Source organism: Dipodomys merriami, unplaced genomic scaffold (assembly GCF_024711535.1).
Source record: "Dipodomys merriami isolate MVZ:Mamm:240054 unplaced genomic scaffold, mDipMer1.0.p SCAF_9, whole genome shotgun sequence".
Taxonomy (NCBI): Eukaryota; Metazoa; Chordata; class Mammalia; order Rodentia; family Heteromyidae; genus Dipodomys; species Dipodomys merriami.
In genome coordinates, this window is record NW_027206512.1 from 976,959 (window position 1) to 1,000,109 (window position 23,151).

The window sequence follows — 23,151 nt, forward strand, 5'->3', positions numbered from 1 at the left end:
CTGCTCCGGTTGAGTAGAGTGTAGCTGTCAAAGCTGGAATCAGTAGCACTCAGGTGAGAAGAACGAGAAGCAGATATACCCAGTCCGCTGGCCGTGTCCTACGGGGACCAGCCTATCTGGCTGCCATGCCTGAATGTTTGCAACCGCGGCAGAGCTAGGCAGGTGCAATTGTGCAGCAATGCAAACCGCATAACCTGGCCAAATTTCACGGGTGTACAAGAAACCACGGGCGATTTACAAGCAGATGTTCACCCGGAACAGCCGGAGGCCTGCCGGCAGCAAGATTCTGGAATTCTTCCTAAGAAGCCTTGAAAGCAGTGAAACGCTCCTATGTTGCAATACCTCAGAACCTCATTCTGAGTGTTCCCGGCAGAGGTCATTCGGTTGAACACAACCGTGGACTAATTAGAGCCAGATGTAGGCAGTGCCGTCCATAGTGCTGGATGGACAGTGGCGGCGTGCCCAACAACTGAGCTCTAGTTCTCAACACTTCCACAAAGTGCCATAAGTTGAGGTTCGGCTTACTGTTCCGGTTGAGTAGAGTGTAGCTGTCAAAGCTGGAATCAGTAGCACTCAGGTGAGAAGAATGAGAAGTAGATATACCCAGTCCGCTGGCCGTGTCCTACGGGGACCAGCCTATCTATCTGCCACGCCTGAATGTTTGCAACCGCGGCAGAGCTAGGCAGGCGCAATTGTGCAGCAATGCAAACAGCATAACCTGGCCAAATTTCACGGGTGTACAAGAAACCACGGGGGATTTACAAGCAGATGTTCACCCGGAACCGCCAGAGGCCTGCCGGCAGCAAGATTCCGGAATTCTGCCTAAGAAGCCTTGAAAGCAGTGATACGCTCCTATGTTGCAATACCTCCGAACCTCATTCTGAGTGTTCCTGGCAGAGGTCATTCGGCTGAACACAACCGTGGACTAATTAGAGCCAGATGTAGGCAGTGCCGTCCATAGTGCTGGATGGTCAGTGGTGGCGTGCCCAACAACTGAGCTCTAGTTCTCAACACTTTCACAAAGTGCCATAAGTTGAGGTTCAGCTTACTGCTCCGGTTGAGTAGAGTGTAGCTGTCAAAGAGGGAATCAGTAGCACTCAGGTGAGAAGAACGAGAAGCAGATATACCCAGCCTGCTGGCCGTATCTTCCGGGGACCAGCCTATCTGGCTGCCAAGCCTGAATGTTTGCAACCGTGGCATAGCTAGGCCGGCCCAATCGTGCAGCAATGCAAACAGCATAACCTGGCCAAATTTCACGGGTGTACAAGAAACCACGGGGGATTTACAAGGAGATGTTCACCCGGAACCGCCGGAGGCCTGCCGGCAGCAAGATTCCGGAATTCTTCCTAAAAAGCCTTGAAAGCAGTGAAACGCTCCTATGTTGCAATAACTCAGAACCTCATTCTGAGTTTTCCCGGCAGAGGTCATTCGGCTGAACACAACCGTGGACTAATTAGAGCCAGATGTAGGCAGTGCCGTCCATAGTGCTGGATGGACAGTGGTGGCGTGCCCAACAACTGAGCTCTAGTTCTCAACACTTTCACAAAGTGCCATAAGTTGAGGTTCAGCTTACTGCTCCGGTTGAGTAGAGTGTAGCTGTCAAAGCTGGAATCAGTAGCACTCAGGTGAGAAGAACGAGAAGCAGATATACCCAGTCCCCTGGCCGTGTCTTCAGGGGACCAGCCTATCTGGCTGCCACGCCTGAATGTTTGCAACCGCGGCAGAGCTAGGCAGGCACTATTGTGCAGCAATGCAAACTGCATAACCTGGCCAAATTTCACGGGTGTACAAGAAACCACGGGGGATTTACAAGGAGATGTTCACCCGGAACAGCCGGAGGCCTCCCGGCAGCAAGATTCCGGAATTCTTCCTAAGAAGCCTTGAAAGCAGTGAAAAGCTCCTATGTTGCAATAACTCAGAACCTTATTCTGAGTGTTCCCGGCAGAGGTCATTCGGCTGAACACAACCGTGGACTAATTAGAGCCAGATGTAGGCAGTGCCTTCCATAGTGCGGGATGGACAGTGGTGGCGTGCCCAACAACTGAGCTCTAGTTCTCAACACTTTCACAAAGTGCCATAAGTTGAGGTTCAGCTTACTGCTCCGGTTGAGTAGAGTGTAGCTGTCAAAGCTGGAATCAGTAGCACTCAGGTGAGAAGAACGAGAAGCAGATATACCCAGTCCGCTGGCCGTGTCCTACGGGGACCAGCCTATCTGGCTGCCACGCCTGAATGTTTGCAACCGCGGCAGAGCTAGGCAGGCGCAATTGTGCAGCAATGCAAACTGCATAACCTGGCCAAATTTCACCGGTGTACAAGAAACCACGGGGGATTTACAAGGAGATGTTCACCCGGAACAGCCGGAGGCCTGCCGGCAGCAAGATTCCGGAAATCTTCCAAAGAAGCCTTGAAAGCAGTGAAAAGCTCCTATGTGGCAATAACTCAGAAACTCATTCTGAGTGTTCCCGGCAGAGGTCATTCAGCTGAACACAACCGTGGACTAATTAGAGCCAGATGTAGGCAGTGCCGTCCATAGTGCTGGATGGACAGTGGTGGCGTGCCCAACAACTGAGCTCTAGTTCTCAACACTTTCACAAAGTGCCATAAGTTGAGGTTCAGTTTACTGCTCTGGTTGAGTAGAGTGTAGCCGTCAAAGCTGGAATCAGTAGCACTCAGGTGAGAAGAAGGGAAAGGAGATATACCCAGTCCGCTGGCCGTGTCTTCCGTGGACCAGCCTATCTGGCTGCCACGCCTGAATGTTTGCAACCGCGGCAGAGCTAGGCAGGCGCTATTGTGCAGCAATGCAAATTGCATAACCTGGCCAAATTTCACGGGTGTACAAGAAACCACGGGGGATTTACAAGGAGATGTTCACCAGGAACTACCGGAGGCCTGCCAGCAGCAAGATTCCGGAATTCTTCCTAAAAAGCCTGGAAAGCAGTGAAACGCTCCTATGTTGCAATACCTCAGAACCTCATTCTGAGTGTTCCCGGCAGAAGTCATTCTGCTGAACACAACCGTGGACTAATTAGAGCCAGATGTAGGCAGTGCCGTCCATAGTGCTGGATGGACAGTGGTGGCGTGCCCAACAACTGAGCTCTAGTTCTCAACACTTTCACAAAGTGCCATAAGTTGAGGTTCAGATTACAGCTCCGGTTGAGTAGAGTGTAGCTGTCAAAGTTGGAATCAGTAGCACTCAGGTGAGAAGAACGAGAAGCAGATATACCCAGTCCGCTGGCCGTGTCCTACGGGGACAAGCCTATCTGGCTGCCAAGCCTGAATGTTTGCAACCGCGGCAGAGCTAGACAGGCCCAATCGTGCAGCAATGCAAACTGCATAACCTGGCCAAATTTCACGGGTGTACAAGAAACCACGGGGGATTTACAAGCAGATGTTCACTCGGAACCGCCGGAGGCCTGCTGGCAGCAAGAGTCCGGAATTCTTCCTAAGAAGCCTTGAAAGCAGTGATATGCTCCCATGTTGCAATACCTCAGAACCTCATTCTGAGTGTTCCTGGCAGAGGTCATTCGGCTGAACACAACCGTGGACTAATTAGAGCCAGATGTAGGCAGTGCCGTCCATAGTGCTGGATGGACAGTGGTGGCGTGCCCAACAACTGAGCTCTAGTTCTCAACACTTTCACAAAGTGCCATAAGTTGAGGTTCAGCTTACTGCTCCGGTTGAGTAGAGTGTAGCTGTCAAAGCTGGAATCAGTAGCACTCAGGTGAGAAGAACGAGAAGCAGATATACCCAGTCCGCTGGCCGTGTCCTACGGGGACCAGCCTATCTGGCTGCCACGCCTGAATGTTTGCAACCGCGGCAGAGCTAGGCAGGCGCAATTGTGCAGCAATGCAAACTGCATAACCTGGCCAAATTTCACCGGTGTACAAGAAACCACGGGGGATTTACAAGGAGATGTTCACCCGGAACAGCCGGAGGCCTGCCGGCAGCAAGATTCCGGAAATCTTCCAAAGAAGCCTTGAAAGCAGTGAAAAGCTCCTATGTGGCAATAACTCAGAAACTCATTCTGAGTGTTCCCGGCAGAGGTCATTCAGCTGAACACAACCGTGGACTAATTAGAGCCAGATGTAGGCAGTGCCGTCCATAGTGCTGGATGGACAGTGGTGGCGTGCCCAACAACTGAGCTCTAGTTCTCAACACTTTCACAAAGTGCCATAAGTTGAGGTTCAGTTTACTGCTCTGGTTGAGTAGAGTGTAGCCGTCAAAGCTGGAATCAGTAGCACTCAGGTGAGAAGAAGGGAAAGGAGATATACCCAGTCCGCTGGCCATGTCTTCCGTGGACCAGCCTATCTGGCTGCCACGCCTGAATGTTTGCAACCGCGGCAGAGCTAGGCAGGCGCTATTGTGCAGCAATGCAAATTGCATAACCTGGCCAAATTTCACGGGTGTACAAGAAACCACGGGGGATTTACAAGGAGATGTTCACCAGGAACTACCGGAGGCCTGCCAGCAGCAAGATTCCGGAATTCTTCCTAAAAAGCCTGGAAAGCAGTGAAACGCTCCTATGTTGCAATACCTCAGAACCTCATTCTGAGTGTTCCCGGCAGAAGTCATTCTGCTGAACACAACCGTGGACTAATTAGAGCCAGATGTAGGCAGTGCCGTCCATAGTGCTGGATGGACAGTGGTGGCGTGCCCAACAACTGAGCTCTAGTTCTCAACACTTTCACAAAGTGCCATAAGTTGAGGTTCAGATTACAGCTCCGGTTGAGTAGAGTGTAGCTGTCAAAGTTGGAATCAGTAGCACTCAGGTGAGAAGAACGAGAAGCAGATATACCCAGTCCGCTGGCCGTGTCCTACGGGGACAAGCCTATCTGGCTGCCAAGCCTGAATGTTTGCAACCGCGGCAGAGCTAGACAGGCCCAATCGTGCAGCAATGCAAACTGCATAACCTGGCCAAATTTCACGGGTGTACAAGAAACCACGGGGGATTTACAAGCAGATGTTCACTCGGAACCGCCGGAGGCCTGCTGGCAGCAAGAGTCCGGAATTCTTCCTAAGAAGCCTTGAAAGCAGTGATATGCTCCCATGTTGCAATACCTCAGAACCTCATTCTGAGTGTTCCTGGCAGAGGTCATTCGGCTGAACACAACCGTGGACTAATTAGAGCCAGATGTAGGCAGTGCCGTCCATAGTGCTGGATGGACAGTGGTGGCGTGCCCAACAACTGAGCTCTAGTTCTCAACACTTTCACAAAGTGCCATAAGTTGAGGTTCAGCTTACTGCTCCGGTTGAGTAGAGTGTAGCTGTCAAAGCTGGAATCAGTAGCACTCAGGTGAGAAGAACGAGAAGCAGATATACCCAGTCCGCTGGCCGTGTCCTACGGGGACCAGCCTATCTGGCTGCCACGCCTGAATGTTTGCAACCGCGGCAGAGCTAGGCAGGCGCAATTGTGCAGCAATGCAAACTGCATAACCTGGCCAAATTTCACCGGTGTACAAGAAACCACGGGGGATTTACAAGGAGATGTTCACCCGGAACAGCCGGAGGCCTGCCGGCAGCAAGATTCCGGAATTCTTCCAAAGAACCCTTGAAAGCAGTGAAAAGCTCCTATGTGGCAATAACTCAGAAACTCATTCTGAGTGTTCCCGGCAGAGGTCATTCAGCTGAACACAACCGTGGACTAATTAGAGCCAGATGTACGCAGTGCCGTCCATAGTGCTGGATGGACAGTGGTGGCGTGCCCAACAACTGAGCTCTAGTTCTCAACACTTTCACAAAGTGCCATAAGTTGAGGTTCAGTTTACTGCTCTGGTTGAGTAGAGTGTAGCCGTCAAAGCTGGAATCAGTAGCACTCAGGTGAGAAGAAGGGAAAGGAGATATACCCAGTCCGCTGGCCATGTCTTCCGTGGACCAGCCTATCTGGCTGCCACGCCTGAATGTTTGCAACCGCGGCAGAGCTAGGCAGGCGCTATTGTGCAGCAATGCAAATTGCATAACCTGGCCAAATTTCACGGGTGTACAAGAAACCACGGGGGATTTACAAGGAGATGTTCACCAGGAACTACCGGAGGCCTGCCAGCAGCAAGATTCCGGAATTCTTCCTAAAAAGCCTGGAAAGCAGTGAAACGCTCCTATGTTGCAATACCTCAGAACCTCATTCTGAGTGTTCCCGGCAGAAGTCATTCTGCTGAACACAACCGTGGACTAATTAGAGCCAGATGTAGGCAGTGCCGTCCATAGTGCTGGATGGACAGTGGTGGCGTGCCCAACAACTGAGCTCTAGTTCTCAACACTTTCACAAAGTGCCATAAGTTGAGGTTCAGATTACAGCTCCGGTTGAGTAGAGTGTAGCTGTCAAAGTTGGAATCAGTAGCACTCAGGTGAGAAGAACGAGAAGCAGATATACCCAGTCCGCTGGCCGTGTCCTACGGGGACAAGCCTATCTGGCTGCCAAGCCTGAATGTTTGCAACCGCGGCAGAGCTAGACAGGCCCAATCGTGCAGCAATGCAAACTGCATAACCTGGCCAAATTTCACGGGTGTACAAGAAACCACGGGGGATTTACAAGCAGATGTTCACTCGGAACCGCCGGAGGCCTGCTGGCAGCAAGAGTCCGGAATTCTTCCTAAGAAGCCTTGAAAGCAGTGATATGCTCCCATGTTGCAATACCTCAGAACCTCATTCTGAGTGTTCCTGGCAGAGGTCATTCGGCTGAACACAACCGTGGACTAATTAGAGCCAGATGTAGGCAGTGCCGTCCATAGTGCTGGATGGACAGTGGTGGCGTGCCCAACAACTGAGCTCTAGTTCTCAACACTTTCACAAAGTGCCATAAGTTGAGGTTCAGCTTACTGCTCCGGTTGAGTAGAGTGTAGCTGTCAAACCTGGAATCAGTAGCACTCAGGTGAGAAGAACGAGAAGCAGATATACCCAGTCCGCTTGCCGTGTCTTCCGGGGACCAGCCTATCTGGCTGCCACGGCTGAATGTTTGCAACCGCGGCAGAGCTAGGCAGGCGCTATTGTGCAGCAATGCAAACTGCATAACCTGGCCAAATTTCACGGGTGTACAAGAAACCACGGGGGATTTACAAGGAGATGTTCACCCGGAACAGCCGGAGGCGTGCCGGCAGCAAGATTCCGGAATTCTTCCAAAGAACCCTTGAAAGCAGTGAAAAGCTCCTATGTTGCAATAACTCAGAACCTTATTCTGAGTGTTCCCGGCAGAGGTCATTCGGCTGAACACAACCGTGGACTAATTAGAGCCAGATGTAGGCAGTGCCGTCCATAGTGCGGGATGGACAGTGGTGGCGGGCCCAACAACTGAGCTCTAGTTCTCAACACTTTCACAAAGTGCCATAAGTTGAGGTTCAGCTTACTGCTGCGGTTGAGTAGAGTGTAGCTGTCAAAGCTGGAATCAGTAGGACTCAGGTGAGAAGAACGATAAGCAGATATACCCAATCCGCTGTCCGTGTCCTAGGGGACCAGCCTATCTGGCTGCCAAGCCTGAATGTTTGCAACCGTGGCAGAGCTAGGCAGGCCCAATCGTGCAGCAATGCAAACTGCATAACCTGGCCAAATTTCACGGGTGTACAAGAAACCACGGGGGATTTACAAGGAGATGTTCACCCGGAACAGCCGGAGGCGTGCCGGCAGCAAGATTCCGGAATTCTTCCAAAGAAGCCTTGAAAGCAGTGAAAAGCTCCTATGTTGCAATAACTCAGAACCTCATTCTGAGTGTTCCCGGCAGAGGTCATTCTGCTGAACACAATATTGGACTAATTAGAGCCAGATGTAGGCAGTGCCGTCCATAGTGCTGGATGGACAGTGGTGGCGTGCCCAACAACTGAGCTCTAGTTCTCAACACTTTCACAAAGTGCCATAAGTTGAGGTTCAGCTTACTGCTCCGGTTGAGTAGAGTGTAGCTGTCAAAACTGGAATCAGTAGCACTCAGGTGAGAAGAACGAGAAGCAGATATACCCAGTCCGCTGGCCGTGTTTTCCGGGGACCAGCCTATCTGGCTGCCACGCCTGAATGTTTGCAACCGCGGCACAGCTAGGCAGGCGCAATTGTGCAGCAATGCAAACTGCATAACCTGGCCAAATTTCACGGGTGTACAAGAAACCACGGGGGATTTACAAGCAGATGTTCACCCGGAACAGCCGGAGGCCTGCCGGCAGCAAGATTCCGGAAATCTTCCAAAGAAGCCTTGAAAGCAGTGAAAAGCTCCTATGTTGCAATAATTCAGAACCTCATTCTGAGTGTTCCCGGCAGAGGTCATTCGGCTGAACACAACCGTGGACTAATTAGAGCCAGATGTAGGCAGTGCCGTCCATAGTGCTGGATGGACAGTGGTGGCGTGCCCAACAACTGAGCTCTAGTTCTCAACACTTTCACAAAGTGCCATAAGTTGAGGTTCAGCTTACTGTTCCGGTTGAGTAGAGTGTAGCTGTCAAAGCTGGAATCAGTAGCACTCAGGTGAGAAGAACGAGAAGCAGATATACCCAGTCCGTTGGCCGTGTCTTCCGGGGAACAGCCTATCTGGCTGCCATGCCTGAATATTTGCAACCGCGGCAGAGCTAGGCAGGTGCAATTGTGCAGCAATGCAAACTGCATAACTTGGCCAAATTTCACTGGTGTACAAGAAACCATGGGGGATTTACAAGCAGATGTTCACCCGGAACCGCCGGAGGCCTGCCGGCAGCAAGATTCCGGAATTCTTCCTAAGAAGCCTTGAAAGCAGTGAAACGCTCCTATGTTGCAATACCTCAGAACCTCATTCTGAGTGTTCCCGGCAGAGGTCATTCGGCTGAACACAACCGTGGACTAATTAGAGCCAGATGTAGGCAGTGCCGTCCATAGTGCTGGATGGACAGTGGTGGCGTGCCCAACAAGTGAGCTCTAGTTCTCAACACTTTCACAAAGTGCCATAAGTTGAGGTTCAGCTTACTGCTCCGGTTGAGTAGAGTGTAGCTGTCAAAGCTGGAATCAGTAGCACTCAGGTGAGAAGAACGAGAAGCAGATATACCCAGTCCGCTGGCCGTGTCCTACGGGGACCAGCCTATCTGGCTGCCATGCCTGAATGTTTGCAACCGCGGCAGAGCTAGGCAGGTGCAATTGTGCAGCAATGCAAACCGCATAACCTGGCCAAATTTCACGGGTGTACAAGAAACCACGGGCGATTTACAAGCAGATGTTCACCCGGAACAGCCGGAGGCCTGCCGGCAGCAAGATTCTGGAATTCTTCCTAAGAAGCCTTGAAAGCAGTGAAACGCTCCTATGTTGCAATACCTCAGAACCTCATTCTGAGTGTTCCCGGCAGAGGTCATTCGGTTGAACACAACCGTGGACTAATTAGAGCCAGATGTAGGCAGTGCCGTCCATAGTGCTGGATGGACAGTGGCGGCGTGCCCAACAACTGAGCTCTAGTTCTCAACACTTCCACAAAGTGCCATAAGTTGAGGTTCGGCTTACTGCTCCGGTTGAGTAGAGTGTAGCTGTCAAAGCTGGAATCAGTAGCACTCAGGTGAGAAGAACGAGAAGTAGATATACCCAGTCCGCTGGCCGTGTCCTACGGGGACCAGCCTATCTATCTGCCACGCCTGAATGTTTGCAACCGCGGCAGAGCTAGGCAGGCGCAATTGTGCAGCAATGGAAACTGCATAACCTGGCCAAATTTCACGGGTGTACAAGAAACCACGGGGGATTTACAAGGAGATGTTCACCCGGAACAGCCGGAGGCCTGCCGGCAGCAAGATTCCGGAAATCTTCCAAAGAAGCCTTGAAAGCAGTGAAAAGCTCCTATGTGGCAATACCTCAGAACCTCATTCTGAGTGTTCCCGGCAGAGGTCATTCGGCTGAACACAACCGTGGACTAATTAGAGCCAGATGTAGGCAGTGCCGTCCATAGTGCTGGATGGACAGTGGTGGCGTGCCCAACAACTGAGCTCTAGTTCTCAACACTTTCACAAAGTGCCATAAGTTGAGGTTCAGCTTACTGCTCCGGTTGAGTAGAGTGTAGCTGTCAAAGCTGGAATCAGTAGCACTCAGGTGAGAAGAACGAGAAGCAGATATACCCAGTCCGCTGGCCCTGTCCTACGGGGACCAGCCTATCTGGCTGCCATGCCTGAATGTTTGCAACCGCGGCAGAGCTAGGCAGGCGCAATTGTGCAGCAATGCAAACAGCATAACCTGGCCAAATTTCACGGGTGTACAAGAAACCACGGGGGATTTACAAGCAGATGTTCACCCGGAACCGCCGGAGGCCTGCCGGCAGCAAGATTCCGGAATTCTGCCTAAGAAGCCTTGAAAGCAGTGATACGCTCCTATGTTGCAATACCTCAGAACCTCATTCTGAGTGTTCCTGGCAGAGGTCATTCGGCTGAACACAACCGTGGACTAATTAGAGCCAGATGTAGGCAGTGTCGTCCATAGTGCTGGATGGTCAGTGGTGGCGTGACCAACAACTGAGCTCTAGTTCTCAACACTTTCACAAAGTGCCATAAGTTGAGGTTCAGCTTACTGCTCCGGTTGAGTAGAGTGTAGCTGTCAAAGAGGGAATCAGTAGCACTCAGGTGAGAAGAACGAGAAGCAGATATACCCAGTCCCCTGGCCGTGTCCTACGGGGACAAGCCTATCTGGCTGCCAAGCCTGAATGTTTGCAACCGTGGCATAGCTAGGCCGGCCCAATCGTGCAGCAATGCAAACAGCATAACCTGGCCAAATTTCACGGGTGTACAAGAAACCACGGGGGATTTACAAGGAGATGTTCACCCGGAACCGCCGGAGGCCTGCCGGCAGCAAGATTCCGGAATTCTTCCTAAAAAGCCTTGAAAGCAGTGAAACGCTCCTATGTTGCAATAACTCAGAACCTCATTCTGAGTGTTCCCGGCAGAGGTCATTCGGCTGAACACAACCGTGGACTAATTAGAGCCAGATGTAGGCAGTGCCGTCCATAGTGCTGGATGGACAGTGGTGGCGTGCCCAACAACTGAGCTCTAGTTCTCAACACTTTCACAAAGTGCCATAAGTTGAGGTTCAGCTTACTGCTCCGGTTGAGTAGAGTGTAGCTGTCAAAGCTGGAATCAGTAGCACTCAGGTGAGAAGAACGAGAAGCAGATATACCCAGTCCGCTGGCCGTGTCTTCAGGGGACCAGCCTATCTGGCTGCCACGCCTGAATGTTTGCAACCGCGGCAGAGCTAGGCAGGCACTATTGTGCAGCAATGCAAACTGCATAACCTGGCCAAATTTCACGGGTGTACAAGAAACCACGGGGGATTTACAAGGAGATGTTCACCCGGAACAGCCGGAGGCCTCCCGGCAGCAAGATTCCGGAATTCTTCCTAAGAAGCCTTGAAAGCAGTGAAAAGCTCCTATGTTGCAATAACTCAGAACCTTATTCTGAGTCTTCCCGGTAGAGGTCATTCGGCTGAACACAACCGTGGACTAATTAGAGCCAGATGTAGGCAGTGCCTTCCATAGTGCGGGATGGACAGTGGTGGCGTGCCCAACAACTGAGCTCTAGTTCTCAACACTTTCACAAAGTGCCATAAGTTGAGGTTCAGCTTACTGCTCCGGTTGAGTAGAGTGTAGCTGTCAAAGCTGGAATCAGTAGCACTCAGGTGAGAAGAACGAGAAGCAGATATACCCAGTCTGCTGGCCGTGATCTACGGGGACCAGCCTGTCTGGCTGTCATGCCTGAATGATTGCAACCACGGCAGAGCTAGGCATGCGCAATTGTGCAGCAATGCAAACTGCATAAACTGGCAAAATTTCACGGGTGTACAAGAAACCACGGGGGATTTACAAGGAGATGTTCACCCGGAACAACCGGAGGCCTGCCCGCAGCAAGATTCCAGAATTCTTCCTAAGATGCCTTGAAAGCAGTGAATCGCTCCTATGCTGCAATACCTCAGAACCTCATTCTGAGTGTTCCCGGCAGAAGTCATTCAGCTGAACACAAACGTGGACTAACTAGAGCCAGATGTAGGCAGTGCCGTCCATAGTGCTGGATGGAGAGTGGTGGCGTGCCCAACAACTGAGTTCTAGTTCTCAACACTTTCACAAAGTGCCATAAGTTGAGGTTCAGCTTACTGCTCCGGTTGAGTAGAGTGTAGCTGTCAAAGCTGGAATCAGTAGCACTCAGGTGAGAAGAACGAGAAGCAGATATACCCAGTCCGCTGGCCGTGTCTTCCGGGGACCAGCCTATCTGGTTGCCACGCCTGAATGTTTGCAACCGCGGCAGAGCAAGGCAGGCGCAATTGTGCAGCAATGTAAACTGCATAACCTGGCCAAATTTCACCGGTGCACAAGAAACCACGGGGGATTTACAAGCAGATGTTTACCCAGAACCGCCGGAGGCCTGCCGGCAGCAAGATTCCGGAATTCTTCCTAAAAAGCCTTGAAAGCATTGAAACCCTCCTATGTTGCTATACCTCAGAACCTCATTCTGAGTGTTCCCGGCAGAGGTCATTCGGCTGAACACAACCGTGGACTAATTAGAGCCAGATGTAGGCAGTGCCGTCCATAGTGCTGGATGGACAGTGGTGGCGTGCCCAACAACTGAGCTCTAGTTCTCAACACTTTCACAAAGTGCCATAAGTTGAGGTTCAGCTTACTGCTCCGGTTGAGTAGAGTGTAGCTGTCAAAGCTGGAATCAGTAGCACTCAGGTGAGAAGAACGAGAAGCAGATATACCCAGTCCGCTGGCCGTGTCTTCCGGGGACCAGCCTATCTGGCTGCCATGCCTGAATATTTGCAACCGCGGCAGAGCTAGGCAGGTGCAATTGTGCAGCAATGCAAACTGCATAATTTGGCCAAATTTCACTGGTGTACAAGAAACCATGGGGGATTTACAAGCAGATGTTCACCCGGAACCGCCGGAGGCCTGGCGGCAGCAAGATTCCGCAATTCTTCCTAAGAAGCCTTGAAAGCAGTGAAACGCTCCTATGTTGCAATACCTCAGAACCTCATTCTGAGTGTTCCCGGCAGAGGTCATTCGGCTGAACACAACCGTGGACTAATTAGAGCCAGATGTAGGCAGTGCCGTCCATAGTGCTGGATGGACAGTGGTGGCGTGCCCAACAAGTGAGCTCTAGTTCTCAACACTTTCACAAAGTGCCATAAGTTGAGGTTCAGCTTACTGCTCCGGTTGAGTAGAGTGTAGCTGTCAAAGCTGGAATCAGTAGCACTCAGGTGAGAAGAACGAGAAGCAGATATACCCAGTCCGCTGGCCGTGTCCTACGGCGACCAGCCTATCTGGCTGCCATGCCTGAATGTTTGCAACCGCGGCAGAGCTAGGCAGGCGCAATTGTGCAGCAATGCAAACCGCATAACCTGGCCAAATTTCACGGGTGTACAAGAAACCACGGGCGATTTACAAGCAGATGTTCACCCGGAACAGCCGGAGGCCTGCCGCCAGCAAGATTCCGGAATTCTTCCTAAGAAGCCTTGAAAGCAGTGAAACGCTCCTATGTTGCAATACCTCAGAACCTCATTCTGAGTGTTCCCGGCAGAGGTCATTCGGTTGAACACAACCGTGGACTAATTAGAGCCAGATGTAGGCAGTGCCGTCCATAGTGCTGGATGGACTGTGGCGGCGTGCCCAACAACTGAGCTCTAGTTCTCAACACTTCCACAAAGTGCCATAAGTTGAGGTTCAGCTTACTGCTCCGGTTGAGTAGAGTGTAGCTGTCAAAGCTGGAATCAGTAGCACTCAGGTGAGAAGAACGAGAAGTAGATATACCCAGTCCGCTGGCCGTGTCCTACGGGGACCAGCCTATCTATCTGCCACGCCTGAATGTTTGCAACCGCGGCAGAGCTAGGCAGGCGCAATTGTGCAGCAATGCAAACTGCATAACCTGGCCAAATTTCACGGGTGTACAAGAAACCACGGGGGATTTACAAGGAGATGTTCACCCGGAACAGCCGGAGGCCTGCCGGCAGCAAGATTCCGGAAATCTTCCAAAGAAGCCTTGAAAGCAGTGAAAAGCTCCTATGTGGCAATACCTCAGAACCTCATTCTGAGTGTTCCCGGCAGAGGTCATTCGGCTGAACACAACCGTGGACTAATTAGAGCCAGATGTAGGCAGTGCCGTCCATAGTGCTGGATGGACAGTGGTGGCGTGCCCAACAACTGAGCTCTAGTTCTCAACACTTTCACAAAGTGCCATAAGTTGAGGTTCAGCTTACTGCTCCGGTTGAGTAGAGTGTAGCTGTCAAAGCTGGAATCAGTAGCACTCAGGTGAGAAGAACGAGAAGCAGATATACCCAGTCCGCTGGCCCTGTCCTACGGGGACCAGCCTATCTGGCTGCCATGCCTGAATATTTGCAACCGCGGCAGAGCTAGGCAGGTGCAATTGTGCAGCAATGCAAACTGCATAACTTGGCCAAATTTCACTGGTGTACAAGAAACCATGGGGGATTTACAAGCAGATGTTCACCCGGAACCGCCGGAGGCCTGCCGGCAGCAAGATTCCGGAATTCTTCCTAAGAAGCCTTGAAAGCAGTGAAACGCTCCTATGTTGCAATACCTCAGAACCTCATTCTGAGTGTTCCTGGCAGAGGTCATTCGGCTGAACACAACCGTGGACTAATTAGAGCCAGATGTAGGCAGTGCCGTCCATAGTGCTGGATGGACAGTGGTGGCGTGCCCAACAACTGAGCTCTAGTTCTCAACTCTTTCACAAAGTGCGATAAGTTGAGGTTCAGCTTACTGCTCCGGTTGAGTAGAGTGTAGCTGTCAAAGCTGGAATCAGTAGCACTCAGGTGAGAAGAACGAGAAGCAGATATACCCAGTCCGCTGGCCGTGTCCTACCGGGACCAGCCAATCTATCTGCCACGCCTGAATGTTTGCAACCGCGGCAGAGCTAGGCAGGCGCAATTGTGCAGCAATGCAAACTGCATAACCTGGCGAAATTTCACGGGTGTACAAGAAACCACGGGGGATTTACAAGGAGATGTTCACCCGGAACAGCCGGAGGCATGCCGACAGCAAGATTCCGGAAATCTTCCAAAGAAGCCTTGAAAGCAGTGAAAAGCTCCTATGTTGCAATAACTCAGAACCTCATTCTGAGTGTTCCTGGCAGAGGTCATTCGGCTGAACACAACCGTGGACTAATTAGAGCCAGATGTAGGCAGTGCCGTCCTGAGTGCTGGGTGGACAGTGGTGGCGTGCCTAACAACTGAGCTCTAGTTTCAACACTTTCACAAAGTGCCATAAGTTGAGGTTCAGCTTACTGCTCCGGTTGAGTAGAGTGTAGCTGTCAAAGCTGGAATCAGTAGCACTCAGGTGAGAAGAACGAGAAGCAGATATACCCAGTCCGCTGTCCGTGTCCTACGGGTACCAGACTATCTGGCTGCCATGCCAGAATGTTTGCCACCACGGCAGAGCTAGGCAGGCGCAATTGTGCAGCAATGCAAACCGCATAACCTGGCCAAATTTCACGGGTGTACAAGAAACCACGGGGGATTTACAAGCAGATGTTCACCCGGAACCGCCGGAGGCCTGCCGGCAGCAAGATTCCGGAATTCTTCCAAGGAAGCCTTGAAAGCAGTGAAACGCTCCTATGTTGCAATAACTCAGAAACTTATTCTGAGTGTTCACCGCAGAGGTCATTCGGCTGAACACAACCGTGGACTAATTAGAGCCAGAAGTAGGCAGTGCCGTCCATAGTGCTGGATGGACAGTGGTGGCGTGCCCAACAACTGAGCTCTAGTTCTCAACACTTTCACAAAGTGCCATAAGTTGAGGTTCAGCTTACTGCTCCGGTTGAGTAGAGTGTAGCTGTCAAAGCTGGAATCAGTAGCACTCAGGTGAGAAGAACGAGAAGCAGATATACCCAGTCCGCTGGCCCTGTCCTACGGGGACCAGCCTATCTGGCTGCCATGCCTGAATGTTTGCAACCGCGGCAGAGCTAGGCAGGCGCAATTGTGCAGCAATGCAAACAGCATAACCTGGCCAAATTTCACGGGTGTACAAGAAACCACGGGGGATTTACAAGCAGATGTTCACCCGGAACCGCCGGAAGCCTGCCGGCAGCAAGATTCCGGAATTCTGCCTAAGAAGCCTTGAAAGCAGTGATACGCTCCTATGTTGCAATACCTCAGAACCTCATTCTGAGTGTTCCTGGCAGAGGTCATTCGGCTGAACACAACCGTGGACTAATTAGAGCCAGATGTAGGCAGTGTCGTCCATAGTGCTGGATGGTCAGTGGTGGCGTGCCCAACAACTGAGCTCTAGTTCTCAACACTTTCACAAAGTGCCATAAGTTGAGGTTCAGCTTACTGCTCCGGTTGAGTAGAGTGTAGCTGTCAAAGCTGGAATCAGTAGCACTCAGGTGAGAAGAACGAGAAGCAGATATACCCAGTCCCCTGGCCGTGTCCTACGGGGACCAGCCTATCTGGCTGCCAAGCCTAAATGTTTGCAACCGTGGCATAGCTAGGCCGGCCCAATCGTGCAGCAATGCAAACAGCATAACCTGGCCAAATTTCACGGGTGTACAAGAAACCACGGGGGATTTACAAGGAGATGTTCACCCGGAACCGCCGGAGGCCTGCCGGCAGCAAGATTCCGGAATTCTTCCTAAAAAGCCTTGAAAGCAGTGAAACGCTCCTATGTTGCAATAACTCAGAACCTCATTCTGAGTGTTCCCGGCAGAGGTCATTCGGCTGAACACAACCGTCGACTAATTAGAGCCAGATGTAGGCAGTGCCGTCCATAGTGCTGGATGGACAGTGGTGGCGTGCCCAACAACTGAGCTCTAGTTCTCAACACTTTCACAAAGTGCCATAAGTTGAGGTTCAGCTTACTGCTCCGGTTGAGTAGAGTGTAGCTGTCAAAGCTGGAATCAGTAGCACTCAGGTGAGAAGAACGAGAAGCAGATATACCCAGTCCGCTGGCCGTGTCTTCAGGGGACCAGCCTATCTGGCTGCCACGCCTGAATGTTTGCAACCGCGGCAGAGCTAGGCAGGCACTATTGTGCAGCAATGCAAACTGCATAACCTGGCCAAATTTCACGGGTGTACAAGAAACCACGGGGGATTTACAAGGAGATGTTCACCCGGAACAGCCGGAGGCCTCCCGGCAGCAAGATTCCGGAATTCTTCCTAAGAAGCCTTGAAAGCAGTGAAAAGCTCCTATGTTGCAATAACTCAGAACCTTATTCTGAGTCTTCCCGGCAGAGGTCATTCGGCTGAACACAACCGTGGACTAATTAGAGCCAGATGTAGGCAGTGCCTTCCATAGTGCGGGATGGACAGTGGTGGCGTGCCGAACAACTGAGCTCTAGTTCTCAACACTTTCACAAAGTGCCATAAGTTGAGGTTCAGCTTACTGCTCCGGTTGAGTAGAGTGTAGCTGTCAAAGCTGGAATCAGTAGCACTCAGGTGAGAAGAACGAGAAGCAGATATACCCAGTCTGCTGGCCGTGATCTACGGGGACCAGCCTGTCTGGCTGTCATGCCTGAATGATTGCAACCACGACAGAGCTAGGCATGCGCAATTGTGCAGCAATGCAAACTGCATAAACTGGCAAAATTTCACGGGTGTACAAGAAACCACGGGGGATTTACAAGGAGATGTTCACCCGGAACAACCGGAGGCCTGCCCGCAGCAAGATTCCAGAATTCTTCCTAAGATGCCTTGAAAGCAGTGAATCGCTCCTATGCTGCAATACCTCAGAACCTCATTCTGAGTGTTCCCGGCAGAAGTCATTCAGCTGAACACAAACGTGGACTAACTAGAGCCAGATGTAGGCAGTGCCGTCCATAGTGCTGGATGGAGAGTGGTGGCGTGCCCAACAACTGAGTTCTAGTTCTCAACACTTTCACAAAGTGCCATAAGTTGAGGTTCAGCTTACTGCTCCGGTTGAGTAGAGTGTAGCTGTCAAAGCTGGAATCAGTAGCACTCAGGTGAGAAGAACGAGAAGCAGATATACCCAGTCCGCTGGCCGTGTCTTCCGGGGACCAGCCTATCTGGCTGCCACGCCTGAATGTTTGCAACCGCGGCAGAGCTAGGCAGGCGCAATTGTGCAGCAATGCAAACTGCATAACCTGGCCAAATTTCACCGGTGTACAAGAAACCACGGGGGATTTACAAGCAGATGTTTACCCGGAACCGCCGGAGGCCTGGCGGCAGCAAGATTCCGGAATTCTTCCAAAGAAGCCTTGAAAGCAGTGAAACGCTCCTATGTTGCAATAACTAAGAACCTCATTCTGAGTGTTCCCGGCAGAGGTCATTCTGCTGAACACAATCGTGGACTAATTAGAGCCAGATGTAGGCAGTGCTGTCCATAGTGCTGGATGGACAGTGGTGGCGTGCCCAACAACTGAGCTCTAGTTCTCAACACTTTCACAAAGTGCCATAAGTTGAGGTTCAGCTTACTGCTCCGATTGAGTAGAGTGTAGCTGTCAAAGCTGGAATCAGTAGCACTCAGGTGAGAAGAACGAGAAGCAGATATACCCAGTCCGCTGGCCGTGTCCTACGGGGACCAGCCTATCTGGCTGCCACGCCTGAATGTTTGCAACCGCGGCAGAGCTAGGCAGGCGCAATTGTGCAGCAATGCAAACTGCATAACCTGGCCAAATTTCACAGGTGTACAAGAAACCACGGGGGATTTACAAGCAGATGTTCACCCGGAACAGCCGGAGGCCTGCGGGCAGCAAGATTCCGGAAATCTTCCAAAGAAGCCTTGAAAGCAGTGGAAAGCTCCTATGTTGCAATAACTCAGAACCTTATTCTGAGTGTTCCCGGCAGAGGTCATTCGGCTGAACACAACCGTGGACTAATTAGAGCCAGATGTAGGCAGTGCCGTCCATAGTGCGGGATGGACAGTGGTGGCTTGCCCAACATCTCAGCTCTAGTTCTCAACACTTTCACAAAGTGCCATAAGTTGAGGTTCAGCTTACTGCTCCGGTTGAGTAGAGTGTAGCTGTCAAAGCTGGAATCAGTAGCACTCAGGTGAGAAGAACGAGAAGCAGATATACCCAGTCCGCTGGCCGTGTCCTACGGGGACCAGCCTATCTGGCTGCCAAGCCTGAATGATTGCAACTGTGGCAGAGCTAGGCAGGCCCAATCGTGCAGCAATGCAAACTGCATAACCTGGCCAAATTTCACGGGTGTACAAGAAACCACGGGGGATTTACAAGCAGATGTTCACCCGGAACAGCCGGAGGCCTGCCGGCAGCAAGATTCCGGAATTCTTCCTAAGAAGCCTTGAAAGCAGTGAAACGCTCCTATGTTGCAATACCTCAGAACCTCATTCTGAGTGTTCCCGGCAGAGGTCATTCGGTTGAACACAACCGTGGACTAATTAGAGCCAGATGTAGGCAGTGCCGTCCATAGTGCTGGATGGACAGTGGTGGCGTGCCCAACAACTGAGCTCTAGTTCTCAACACTTTCACAAAGTGCCATAAGTTGAGGTTCAGCTTACTGCTCCGGTTGAGTAGAGTGTAGCTGTCCAACCTGGAATCAGTAGCACTCAGGTGAGAAGAACGAGAAGCAGATATTCCCAGTCCGCTGGCCGTGTCCTATCGGGACCAGCCTATCTATCTGCCACGCCTGAATGTTTGCAACCGCGGCAGAGCTAGGCAGGCGCAATTGTGCAGCAATGCAAACTGCATAACCTGGCCAAATTTCACGGGTGTACAAGAAACCACGGGGGATTTACAAGCAGATGTTCACCCGGAACAGCCGGAGGCCTCCCGGCAGCAAGATTCCGGAATTCTTCCTAAGAAACCTTGAAAGCAGTGAAACGCTCCTATGTTGCAATACCTCAGAACCTCATTCTGAGTGTTCCCGGCAGAGGTCATTCGGTTGAACACAACCATGGACTAATTAGAGCCAGATGTAGGCAGTGCCGTCCATAGTGCTGGATGGACAGTGGCGGCGTGCCCAACAACTGAGCTCTAGTTCTCAACACTTCCACAAAGTGCCATAAGTTGAGGTTCAGCTTACTGCTCCGGTTGAGTAGAGTGTAGCTGTCAAAGCTGGAATCAGTAGCACTCAGGTGAGAAGAACGAGAAGTAGATATACCCAGTCCGCTGGCCGTGTCCTACGGGGACCAGCCTATCTATCTGCCGCGCCTGAATGTTTGCAACCGCGGCAGAGCTAGGCAGGCGCAATTGTGCAGCAATGCAAACTGCATAACCTGGCCAAATTTCACGGGTGTACAAGAAACCACGGGGGATTTACAAGGAGATGTTCACCCGGAACAGCCGGAGGCCTGCCGGCAGCAAGATTCCGGAAATCTTCCAAAGAAGCCTTGAAAGCAGTGAAAAGCTCCTATGTGGCAATACCTCAGAACCTCATTCTGAGTGTTCCCAGCAGAGGTCATTCGGCTGAACACAACCGTGGACTAATTAGAGCCAGATGTAGGCAGTGCCGTCCATAGTGCTGGATGGACAGTGGTGGCGTGCCCAACAACTGAGCTCTAGTTCTCAACACTTTCACAAAGTGCCATAAGTTGAGGTTCAGCTTACTGCTCCGGTTGAGTAGAGTGTAGCTGTCAAAGCTGGAATCAGTAGCACTCAGGTGAGAAGAACGAGAAGCAGATATACCCAGTCCGCTGGCCCTGTCCTACGGGGACCAGCCTATCTGGCTGCCATGCCTGAATGTTTGCAACCGCGGCAGAGCTAGGCAGGCGCAATTGTGCAGCAAGGCAAACTGCATAACCTGGCCAAATTTCACGGGTGTACAAGAAACCACGGGGGATTTACAAGCAGATGTTCACCCGGAACCGCCGGAGGCCTGCCGGCAGCAAGATTCCGGAATTCTGCCTAAGAAGCCTTGAAAGCAGTGATACGCTCCTATGTTGCAATACCTCAGAACCTCATTCTGAGTGTTCCTGGCAGAGGTCATTCGGCTGAACACAACCGTGGACTAATTAGAGCCAGATGTAGGCAGTGCCGTCCATAGTGCTGGATGGTCAGTGGTGGCGTGCCCAACAACTGAGCTCTAGTTCTCAACACTTTCACAAAGTGCCATAAGTTGAGGTTCAGCTTACTGCTCCGGTTGAGTAGAGTGTAGCTGTCAAAGAGGGAATCAGTAGCACTCAGGTGAGAAGAACGAGAAGCAGATATACCCAGTCCCCTGGCCGTGTCCTACGGGGACCAGCCTATCTGGCTGCCAAGCCTGAATGTTTGCAACCGTGGCATAGCTAGGCCGGCCCAATCGTGCAGCAATGCAAACAGCATAACCTGGCCAAATTTCACGGGTGTACAAGAAACCACGGGGGATTTACAAGGAGATGTTCACCCGGAACCGCCGGAGGCCTGCCGGCAGCAAGATTCCGGAATTCTTCCTAAAAAGCCTTGAAAGCAGTGAAACGCTCCTATGTTGCAATAACTCAGAACCTCATTCTGAGTGTTCCCGGCAGAGGTCATTCGGCTGAACACAACCGTGGACTAATTAGAGCCAGATGTAGGCAGTGCCGTCCATAGTGCTGGATGGACAGTGGTGGCGTGCCCAACAACTGAGCTCTAGTTCTCAACACTTTCACAAAGTGCCATAAGTTGAGGTTCAGCTTACTGCTCCGGTTGAGTAGAGTGTAGCTGTCAAAGCTGGAATCAGTAGCACTCAGGTGAGAAGAACGAGAAGCAGATATACCCAGTCCGCTGGCCGTGTCTTCCGGGGACCAGCCTATCTGGCTGCCACGCCTGAATGTTTGCAACCGCGGCAGAGCTAGGCAGGCACTATTGTGCAGCAATGCAAACTGCATAACCTGGCCAAATTTCACGGGTGTACAAGAAACCACGGGGGATTTACAAGGAGATGTTCACCCGGAACAGCCGGAGGCCTCCCGGCAGCAAGATTCCGGAATTCTTCCTAAGAAGCCTTGAAAGCAGTGAAAAGCTCCTATGTTGCAATAACTCAGAACCTTATTCTGAGTCTTCCCGGCAGAGGTCATTCGGCTGAACACAACCGTGGACTAATTAGAGCCAGATGTAGGCAGTGCCTTCCATAGTGCGGGATGGACAGTGGTGGCGTGCCCAACAACTGAGCTCTAGTTCTCAACACTTTCACAAAGTGCCATAAGTTGAGGTTCAGCTTACTGCTCCGGTTGAGTAGAGTGTAGCTGTCAAAGCTGGAATCAGTAGCACTCAGGTGAGAAGAACGAGAAGCAGATATACCCAGTCCGCTGGCCGTGTCCTACGGGGACCAGCCTATCTGGCTGCCACGCCTGAATGTTTGCAACCGCGGCAGAGCTAGGCAGGCGCAATTGTACAGCAATGCAAACTGCATAACCTGGCCAAATTTCACCGGTGTACAAGAAACCACGGGGGATTTACAAGGAGATGTTCACCCGGAACAGCCGGAGGCCTGCCGGCAGCAAGATTCCGGAAATCTTCCAAAGAAGCCTTGAAAGCAGTGAAAAGCTCCTATGTGGCAATAACTCAGAAACTCATTCTGAGTGTTCCCGGCAGAGGTCATTCAGCTGAACACAACCGTGGACTAATTAGAGCCAGATGTAGGCAGTGCCGTCCATAGTGCTGGATGGACAGTGGTGGTGTGCCCAACAACTGAGCTCTAGTTCTCAACACTTTCACAAAGTGCCATAAGTTGAGGTTCAGCTTACTGCTCCGGTTGAGTAGAGTGTAGCTGTCAAAGCTGGAATCAGTAGCACTCAGGTGAGAAGAACGAGAAGCAGATATACCCAGTCCGCTGGCCGTGTCTTCCGGGGACCAGCCTATCTGGCTGCCACGCCTGAATGTTTGCAACCGCGGCAGAGCTAGGCAGGCGCAATTGTGCAGCAATGCAAACTGCATAACCTGGCCAAATTTCACGGGTGTACAAGAAACTACGGGGGATTTACAAGGAGATGTTCACCCGGAACAGCCGGAGGAATGCCGGCAGCAAGATTCCGGAATTCTTCCTAAGAAGCCTTGAAAGCAGTGAAACGCTCCTATGTTGCAATACCTCAGAACCTCATTCTGAGTGTTCCCGGCAGAGGTCATTCGGCTGAACACAACCGTGGACTAATTAGAGCCAGATGTAGGCAGTGCCGTCCATAGTGCTGGATGGACAGTGGTGGCGTGCCCAACAACTGAGCTCTAGTTCTCAACACTTTCACAAAGTGCCATAAGTTGAGGTTCAACTTACTTCTCCGGTTGAGTAGAGTGTAGCCGTCAAAGCTGGAATCAGTAGCACTCAGGTGAGAAGAACGAGAAGCAGGTATACCCAGTCCGCTGGCCGTGT